We start from the raw sequence: 10,737 nt of genomic DNA on the forward strand, positions 1-10,737 counted from the left end.
GACAATCTTAAGAAAACATTTGTCCTCTTCTCAATGTGGTCTTTCAATGCAGTTAACATGAAGGTGTTTCTCTTCCTGCTTACAGAAATATTATACCAGTTAAATGCTGCCAACACTGACATTCAAGTCACTTAGAACTGTATTAACCTTATTACAGCTGGAAGCTATAATACCTTAAAAATCTTCCAGGAAATACCTCACACGACTGCTCAGCCAATGTGACTACATCTATGAGAAGGTGCTAATGCAGTTTTGACAGATATAATAGAATTCATCATTCTCATCATAAGACACAGACACCCTTCTGTGATGTTTTGTGGTAACGGTGATATTTCAGGAGATAACTGTCTATCTGTGCTTGAAATGCTCCTATTCCACTGTAACGAAGGAGTATAAACAGAGGCTTAAAACCAAATAATGGAAAGAAAAATAGACTGTCATGTCCTTAAAAAATGAGATTGCTGTGAATACTCAGATGATAGCATGTATGTACTGTAACTGACACTTCCTACATAGAGTCTGCACGTGGTGTATAGAATACACATGCATTTTTCAGTCTAGGAAAACATGGATGTATCAGAAACGTAGTTAAAATACTGATTTACAACTTCCTTGAATCACATAAAGATACGTTTTCAAAGAACCAAAGACTAATTATATCCATGATGCCTTTTGCATTCATAGGAATCTTTAGATCTTTTTATTGACATTGGCACCTTAAAAATGTTACATATTTGCATATTAAACACTCGTATTACTGCCTTCATAAATAGGCACAGAGAGCAAAGGCTTCATGTTCATCCAGACTTGTTAATATTAAATAGATTGAGGGATTTCTATTCAGTTTTGTATTCTAACTGTGGTCCATTTCTCTTTTGACTGGATTTTATTTCTTTTCTTTGTGTATAAGTAGGGCATTGAATAAAGAAAATAACTAGCGTTTCCCTTCCTAGTTATGGCTGCTACAGACACACAATCAACACCTAAATTTATGCTGGCACAAAACAACTGTGGAAAAAAAAATACACTCAAGATTTATCAAATGTTTTTCTTTCTATCGTCACATCATCAAGCAGTTAATCATCTTTTATTTTATTTTATAAATTGGAAAATACTTGAATAATTCAACAGCTTTGAAATTTCAGAACTGCTTTCAAATGAATGGTTGTAGTCCCTGATCTCTATTTTCATATGCTACCAGTTATTGCTACACATAATAGCACAATACAGGGTCCAGGATGAATATAATTCACTCAGTTATTTCCTTGAGTGATTTCAGGGTACGAAGTAAACCACACTATATCACTGTCCTAATAATGAGATCGGTCTTCTGGATAAACAAGCTTCTTGCAGGCTGTACCTGCTGATAGGACCAGCACACAAAATTTTTAACGTTACTGAGAAGGTCTTCCCCTTCATTTTGAAGGATCGTATGTACCGTTTTCAAGGCAAAATTCAGTGCTGAAAAGGAGAAAATAATAAAGCTAATAACTCTGGGTCCACAGCTGTAGCCTGGCTTCATTCAAAAGCTTCAATTCAATTTATAAGTTTCAGAATTAGTAGAGGTCTTCAAGTCTCCAATACATTGTTAGAAATCTGAATTCTGGACATCTAAACAATTTAGGTCTAGCAGTCGAAGAGAGTTCTCCTAAAACATTTATAACAGTAACAGTAATTTCTCCTAAATTTATTGCATTTAATAATATTTAATAAAACTAAAATTATCAGATCCATTTTTCCCTGCTTATCCGTGTTTGCAGTTCTGTTCGTAATGTAATTTCCTACAGAGATGTTTATGCAATTTCACTGTGCCTTCTATTTATTTGTCAGTCTCTTCAGGATTTTTGAACACATTAGCCATTTGCAACCAAATCTAACATAGAAGTGAACTCATACGTTTTGAGAAATGGGTACCTAAGGGAGAAAGCACTAGTCCTTGTTCCTAGAGCCAGGAACTTGTCAAGGGCATTAGCAGATGCAGAAATAAGATGATAGTACGTAGGAAGACTAAATATGATAGGTAGAGAAAGTGAACAAAGGATATTGTAACAGTGCGTCTAAGATCTTTGGGTAGGGTGGAGAAGTATGGGGCATAATCTGTCAAGAAAACAGGCTTCTCTTATCTGGCTCTTCATAAAACAACTTTTCAAAAGTTTATCAAGTAATGTATAAGACTAAGGATTACTTTCTTTAAAACAATTTTCACAACAATATGTTACTATCAAAATAACAAAGTTAAAATTATCAGTCTGTTCTGCATTATCTCTTTTTACCCTGGTTGTTTCTTTTGGCTTTTCGCTTAGACTAGCTAGCATTAAAAATAAAAAATAAAAAATCAAGATTTTATACTTTATAACATGCTCATTACAGTGCCTGAGCCAATTAGCTCTACGCAACATAACACATGGTATTCTAGAGTGTGTTCTCATTACGAAGAAATGCAAAGATTGTCTGGTTTTGGTTTGTGTATCCCTTTATTTGCTATAAAAATGAACTCCAACAGGAATGAAAAAGCAGAGCTTAGAAATGCAACACACTATGCAGATGAGAAAGAGAATGCAGTCAGTTCTATTCTTAGACCACCTAGGTTTTTTACTTTCAAAAAAGTACCAGTGCAAAACTGGAAAATGAAAAAAACCATGGATTTATCATTGGTAGTAATGTTTTCAAATGACCACGTCAAGTATATTTTATACATGATTAAATTTCCTTTTGCACTAAGATTGCTCTTACCGCTTTGCACATTACTATGCTGCACTTCTGTTTGAGATAGCACTTTCATTTTTAAATCCTATTTTTCATTATCTTGAAAACTCTTGCAATAATTATGTTGTAGGCTAAAAACTTACGTATTTAATAAGGGAAAAAGAAGATGCTTATAGACATTTGAGGGAGACAGAAAAATTATTTTGGATATCATCATCAATTAAAGAAGTTAGCTCCTTAAATATGCAGTTGTCCCAGCCCCACCTGACAGAAGTTTTAGAAGTGGCGTATTTAGTAGTTGAAGAACTCTGGCAAATGCAGTAGCCCACAGGAAGAGGAGTAATGGAAAAAGAAATCTATGATTTGCCATAAATTAATAAAAAATGCTGTATTTCTTGGCTTCAGAATACTGCACTAACATGAAACAAATTACATATGCCTAGGTATTGGACTACTTAGAGGTAGAATAAGGGTGAAAATACCTTTATCTGTATCTGGTGGGAAGCAAGAATCCTTCCTTGATGCCTATTCAGTCCCTCTTGCTTCTTTCAAACCCTTTTTTTCTGGTTCACTATATTATGTAAAATAGGAGTCTTAGTAAACACACATTGGAAGGTAGTGTAGCCCACACTAACCCACCAGGTTCTGGTGGGCTGACCCCAGCCAGCAGCCAAGCACTCACACAGCTTCTCTATCACTACGCCCCACATGCAACAGAACAGGGAAGAGAACAGGAAGAGCAAAAGTGAGAAAGCTCATTGGTCAAGATAAAGATAGTTTAAGAAGTGAAGGAAAGGGAAAAAAAAAAAAACACAACGACCCAGTGATGCAAAGGCACTTACTCACCTCCCACAAGAAGACCAATGCCCAGCCAGTCTCTGAGCAATGGCTACCTTGAAAACCCCAAACTCCCCATTTTTATTGCTGAGCATGACATTATTTGGTGTGGAATATCCCTTTGGCCAATTCCGGTCAGCTGTCCCAGCTGTGTCATCCCCCAGTCTTTTGCCTACAACCCCCAAGCCTACTTGTTTTGGGGAACAGAACGGGAAAAAGAGGAGCCCTGTTGTGGTCCAAGCACTGATGAGCAATAGTCAAAACACTGGTGTGTTATCAACAGTGTTCTAGTCACAAATCCAAAACATGGCACCATACAAGCTGCTATGAATAAAACCAACTCCAACCCAGACAGACCCAGTGCACAGGTCCCTAATCTTTTGTATGCTTCTGTGCTACCTTCTTTCAATTATTCATTTTCAGCTCAGACACCATCTGTACATTTACAGTTACAGCACAGAGATGGCAGCATAATGTAATCAACAGCCAAAAACCAGAAGAGTTTGTTTACTAGATTAATTTCCAAAGCCTGATATTTAGCTGTATTAATGATCAGTGCCCATCTGAAATGAATTGTTTCTTATTTGTTATATTTACTATGCATCTTTATTTGAGGACGGTTCTACATCCTCTGTTTCTTATGTGGCTATGATAGAGCATCTGTGGTTCTTTTTGGACATTAAGAATACAAGCCTCTTTCCTCCCTGCTCCCCAAACATGCTATGACTTATTTTGAAAGATAACTTCTACTCAGTGCCACTGTCATACAATTTCTATTGTTCACTATATCATTTAGATATGGAATCTCAACATTACTATGTGAGGAAATGAAGTCCGGTATGCATTGGTTTTAGATTTCCCTCTGGAACTGCAAATGACTAAAACAAAATACTAACCCAACCTTACGAGAAACTACCATGGGAAGTGGTTACAATAATTTCTAAAAATTGAACAAGCACACGTAAGAATGACTTTTAGAAAGAAGATTTCCAAGAAAAGAGAATTCTAGACCACAGTGATGTATCATGTTGTATAGCAGATGGCAAATTATTTAATCTCTCCCTTCATGTTGTATAGCAGATGGCAAATTATTTAATCTCTCCCTTAATCTCTTGTTATTGAAACTGCTTCTGAAAATACATTTGTTCTCCAGTAGCTTCATTTTCAAGATTAAGAGGAAGATCAAAGATTTCACCATGTTGGAATTTCAGTAGCACTTGAACAGCAACTGCTGAATATCACAAAAAAGTTGCTGAATATCAGCTGAATTGTAATAACTAAATATGTGAAGACTCTCCACTTGGAGTAAATATGAGAAAATTCAGCAGACTAGTTCATAATACAAAAGGATTAAAATTAATCAAATTACGACACACGCATAGGAGAGTGCAAACACCTTGTTGCTGTGATTTAGCTGCTGGAAGTTTCTTAAGCTGTATCATCATGACTATGTAACTAGTACCATACAGAAATGAAAAGAATTGCAGTGAGTCCTTCAGAAGAGCTGACACCCAAAGAAACACTATTTCGTTCAAACAGACTTTGAATCAAAGGATCATTTTTTACTTTAAAGTTTCAAAGATTAAAAGTTCTAACCATATAATTATTAAGCATACATAGGCCATGAGGTTGCCAGTAAGAGTAGATATTTATTAAAATAAAAAAAAAAAATACATCTTTCTGTTTATGAATCTGTTCTACATCACTTTCACTCATAAAATCACGGAATCACAGAATTTTCAGAGTTGGAAGGGACCTCTACAGATCATCTAGTCCAACTCCCCTGCTAAAGCAGGATCGCCCAGAGCACATTCCTCAGGACTGCATCCGGCGGGTTTTGAAAAGCTCCAGAGAGGGGACTCCACACCCCCCCTGGGCAGCCTGTGCCAGTGCTCTGCCACCAGAACCATAAAGAAGATTTTCTGTGTGTTTGAATGGAACTTCCTATGTTCCAACTTGTGCCCGTTGCCCCTCGTCCTGTCACTGGGAGCCCCTGAAGAGAGTCTGGCTCCATCCTCCTCCAATCCACGCTTGCAAGCAATAATGTCTCCCCTCAGCCTTCCCTTCTCCAGGCTAAAGAGTCCCAGCTCTCTCAGCCTTTCCTCATAAGGGAGATGCTCCAATCCCTCAGTCATCTTGGTTGCCCTTCACTGGACTCTCTCCAGCAGTTCCCTGTCCCTCCTGAACTGTGGAGCCCAAAAGTGGACACAGTATTCCAGTTGTGGCCTCCCCAGTGCCGAGTAGAGGGGGAGAATGACCTCCCTCGACCTACCAGACACACTCTTCCCTATGCAGCCCAGGATTCCATTGGCCTTTTTGGCAGCAAGGGCACACTGCTGGCTCATTGATAGTTTACTGTCTACCAGGACCCCCAGATCCTTCTCCATAGAACTGCTTCCCAGCAGGTCCACCCCTAACCTATACTGGTGCCTAGCATTCTTCCTCCGCAGGTGCAGGACCCTGCACTTGCTTTTGTTGAACCTCATTAGCTTCTTCTCTGCCCAGCTCTCCAGCCTGCCCAGGTCATGCTGGATGGCAGTGCGGCCCTCTGGAGTGTCAGCCACTCTTCCCAGTTTGGTATCATCAGCAACCTTGCTGAGGATACACTCTGTCCCCTCATCCAGGTCATTGATGAATATATTGAACAAGATTGGATCGAGTATTGACCCCTGGGGGACACCACAGGCCTCCAACTAGACTCTGTGCCACTGATCACAACCCTCTGAGCCCTGTCACACAGCCAGCTCTCAATCCACCTCACTGTTACCTCATCTAACCAGCACTTCCTCAGCTTCCTAATGAGGATGTTATGGGAGACAGTGTCAAAAGCCTTGCTGAAGTCAAGGTAGATGTCATCTACTGCTCTCCTCTCATCCAGCCAACCAGTTGTAACATCATAGAAGGCTTTCAGATTGGTCAAGCATGATTTACCCTAACTTCCTGTTCTTCAACATGTTTGGAGATGACATCCAGAATGAGTCGCTCCATTACCTTCCCAGGGACAGAGGTGAGACTAACCGGCCTGTAGTTCCCTGGGTCCTCCTTCTTGCCTTTTTTTTAAGATTGGAGTGATGTCGGCCTTATACACTGGGAGAGAGTTCATATATTGAAACTGCAATCTTGGATTGACATTATCAATGTTCTTTGTCAAAGTATATATTAACTGCATACAACTCCTAGGGATTTTGATGACTCAAACTGTAGACACAGATTTATTTAAAGCCATATATGTGTCAGACAGACATTTGTATCTATACCTGCAATTAAATAGAAGTTAAAATACATATAATGGTTAAGAGCATAAAGCAGGTCTAGGAAGGTTTTTCTTTTTCTTTACTGAATAGGACAAAGTTATTTATTTCTCCCAAAGTTGACAAGAATTTTTAAATAATCTTCAGTGCATATCACTGCTTCAATTTGATTAACTGTGTGTGCATTTGCACACAAAAGACCTGACCTAGTAATTACAGTGTTCTTGGACAGGGATATGATGTCCATATTTATATCAATAAGTTAATACAAATACATAGTACCATCAGAAATCCATTAAGTAAGGCTTTGGTAGTTGTCAGTGGTTTTGAGACACTCCAGAAACATTTTGAAGAGAGAAGAATATCTTCCCCCATAGACATAGGTAAGTGGAGCAGAGTTAGACCCAAAAGCTGAGCCTGGGAGGAAAGAGGGAGGCACAGGGGCACAGAAGTCTGGAAGGGCAGCTGCTTTATGGCCTGGTTACGGCTGTCATGGCACCAATCTGTGGCCTGGCAATGAGCACTGTGGCACTGGGACACAAAAGGTTTTTCCCACAAGACAGGTCAGACCAGGATCTGCAGTGCCCTACCTTCAAACAGGAATAAATTAAGATTAAAGACAGAAAAATAAAACCAAACCGCACCCTCCATGTAGCTGTCTCTTCAGCAGGTGAGACATTTGCTTTAAAACATAGTTGTCCTTTTTAACAGAGATAAGACTATTATGTTGTGCAATTACATATCTTAACAAATTGTAAAAAATATACACTCCTAACAGATATTGTTAAATTTTTGATGTACTACTTTGTGTACATATATACAAGCATCCAAGGTTCAGAAAGGGACATATTTCCCTTCTCTTTTGCATTTCTTTTTAATCCTAAGAGCCCTTTAAAATTTTCTGTGTGAATGGCTCAACAGAAAAATAAATTCTTGATATTACTGGGAAGGTTACTACCAGCACACAACACAGCACCCAGTACTGTAACAACTATAAAATACATACTAGCCAAAATAAGAAACTTAGCTATTGCCAGTTTGGATTTTGTCGATTAAAGTAGTTTCCATTTTATATTAAAAATACTGTTATTTAATGACTACCAAAAGTGGAATATAACCAACTGGGAGGGAGATGGGGAGGGGTGGGAAGAAGAAAGTATTCTTGTTCCACAAAACTACAGGAAAATCTTCCATATATGTGCAACACTGGGATAATTTCTCATCAAACTGCTAAAGAAAGAACACATTTACTTATGGAAGAAAAATTAATTTTTAATTGAAGAAGTTTTTATGATATATGCTCTTTTCCTACAGCTGCTACCAAGTACAAAACATAGTAGTTTAAAGCCAATAGGAACCTCATGAAAGACTTAGCAAGGAACAACAATATTAACTGAACTTTAAAGAGAAAATATTAACTACAGTAAATCTGCACTCCATGGATTACAAAAAGTCATTATAAATCTGTTTGTACACTTTTTTCCGTTTTTGAAGAACCCATATTATTATAGCATCTGGCATTTTCCTTCCCTTTTTTTTTTTTTTTTTTTGTCCATATTAAGTCTAGAAGCTAAAGCTTATGAAAGATATTAAATTTTGTAAATCTTTGCTCCCCAGTTTGACATTTCCTCTGTTCCCATATGCCACATGTTTGCCACACTTGAGACAGCTTACCAAAGAGAAAGAGGTCACCAGAGTAATACAGTAGTTCAGTACTTTAATCTCATTAGGCAAAGGAAATGAAAATAATTCCTATTTGAGTTTGAGAAGAAAACTTTGCTGCTTTCACCAAAGCTTACTTTAAAGCTTAGCATGAATGTTTTGGTTGAAGCAAATCTAAAGAAATAGAATGGATTTAATTGAGTTAAGAATCCAAATCCCACAAGACTCAGATAAAAAGCTTCCTCAGGTACCTTTATGGATGTGCCTAGCTGCATTGGATTTCAAAGGCAAAATCAAAACATCAGAGCATTTTCCTTTCCCTCCTTATGTTATATCCCAGAATACATGCAAAAGAAAATTAAGAGTTGTTAGATAGAGCAAACAAAATAAATTCTAATATTCAAATACATTTTTGCATCATGAGTCAATGAATAGAGTACAAATATTTTTGGAATGAAATGCTGAGAAATTTTCAGTCAGAAAAAATTGTCATCTTCAATTGAAAGAGAAATTTTTGATAAATCATAAAATTGATTTTTCATTCCAGTTTAATGAATAGACACAAAATATTTATTTGATCGTGGAACTGCTTTTTCCTACAGTGCCATTGGGACTCACAATAAGGTCAGGTGGCTCAGATTTGCCCTACCTTCTTAGTGGCTATCTCATACAAAATCCTTGCAGCCATAAAACCTCTTGATGAATGATGAAAACCGAATTACACCACTAGACATAGAAAGCCATAGCATGGAAGATGCGGAGGAGAAGGGATTTGGACTTTGGACATCCAAATCACAACTTCCAAAGCAAACAAATAACACAATTTTATGCTGTTTTACTTCAAGATGGTTTCAATTCACATTAAAATGAAATTCCACAGATTGGTTCAAACCAACTTCAAAAGATGTATTTCAACTGGTCTTTACTCTAAAGTTATGTAATGTAGCAGACAGTCATTGAAAACTTAAACCTTATAAATTCCACTGAACATAAGAGAAATCTCTATTAAAGGGGAAAAAAAGAAAAAAAATAATCTTGCACTGTCTCTATAGTTATAAGTTTGCATGCCAGACAGGCAAAGTGCATACTGAATGCTGATTGAAATTTCTCAAGCCAAGAAGTAAAGAATTCAGCCCAGTGGTGGTCTCCAACTTCACACATTTTCCTAGGCGTTTAACCTATGTAATCAACATTTGTACCATATTCATGTGGTACTCATCACATTCCTATATTTGTTGCTAATCAACACGAGGCCAAAGAGAAGTTTTTTCTTTCTTGGTGTAACAATTTGGCTGGGAGAAGGGACGGTATATGCTAGGAAAGCAGTGGTAACTACCCATACACAGAAAGAACATACGGCAAGAAGCACAGATATCTCTAGAGAGAGTACAGTTCCACAGACACTAATTCATGTGCCAAAACTGAGATTATATTTGTAGATAAAGCTGGATAGCAAGATACACATTCCATATTAAGGCTGGGGTCTTCTTTCTTATCCCTGTCATCTCTGTTTATGGTATGCAACATAGTTAACTTCATCAACAGGCAGTAACAACAAAATCCCTGTGTCTTAATAGTTTTTAACTGTTCTAAATCTTAAACTTTCCTTAAAAATGCTTTCCAGAGCAAAAATTTCTACTATGACTTTCAGAATGCTACCCTCTCATTTTGAACAAAATTGAATCTCATGGTTCATTCTCTTCCATGGGTTAGACAGATTCCTTAGCTGACCTGTGACTATTTGCTATGAGACATTAGTCTGTGCTTTTGTAGTCATTAGATGGATCTGTACAGGATATGCCTGGCAAAGAAGCAGCCTGGCACACAAGACGAACAGGACCAGGGATTATAGCAACATATAAGATGGTAGTGATATTCGCTCCCCCCATCCCATCTTTTTTTTTCTTTAAAGGAAGAATCATTTTCCCTATGAAATGCAAAACCCTCTAAATAAACAAAACTAAGTATAATAAACTATGCTTTCAAGTTAAGCCAAGTACTCACATGCCTGTCTGAAGATGAAGATTTCTTTAGTCCAGAGTAGACACTAGGCGTGACTGCACTGGATAAACATTGTAAGAAATTTCTTACTCTCTATGCTTTTAGTTAATTGTATAGCATATGCTCATACTTGAGTTACATGAAAAACTGAGCTACTTCTAATAAGTGAACAATTTTTCTGAATACGTTCAACAATCCACTAGTGTAAAAAGTTAAACAGAAATGTCTATTTTTTAAAATTAAAGAAACTGGCCTACAAACTCATGCTATGCCTTTCCAG

The sequence above is a fragment of the Charadrius vociferus genome, unplaced genomic scaffold (genome assembly GCF_000708025.1).
Source record: "Charadrius vociferus isolate BGI_N301 unplaced genomic scaffold, ASM70802v2 scaffold22, whole genome shotgun sequence".
Taxonomy (NCBI): Eukaryota; Metazoa; Chordata; class Aves; order Charadriiformes; family Charadriidae; genus Charadrius; species Charadrius vociferus.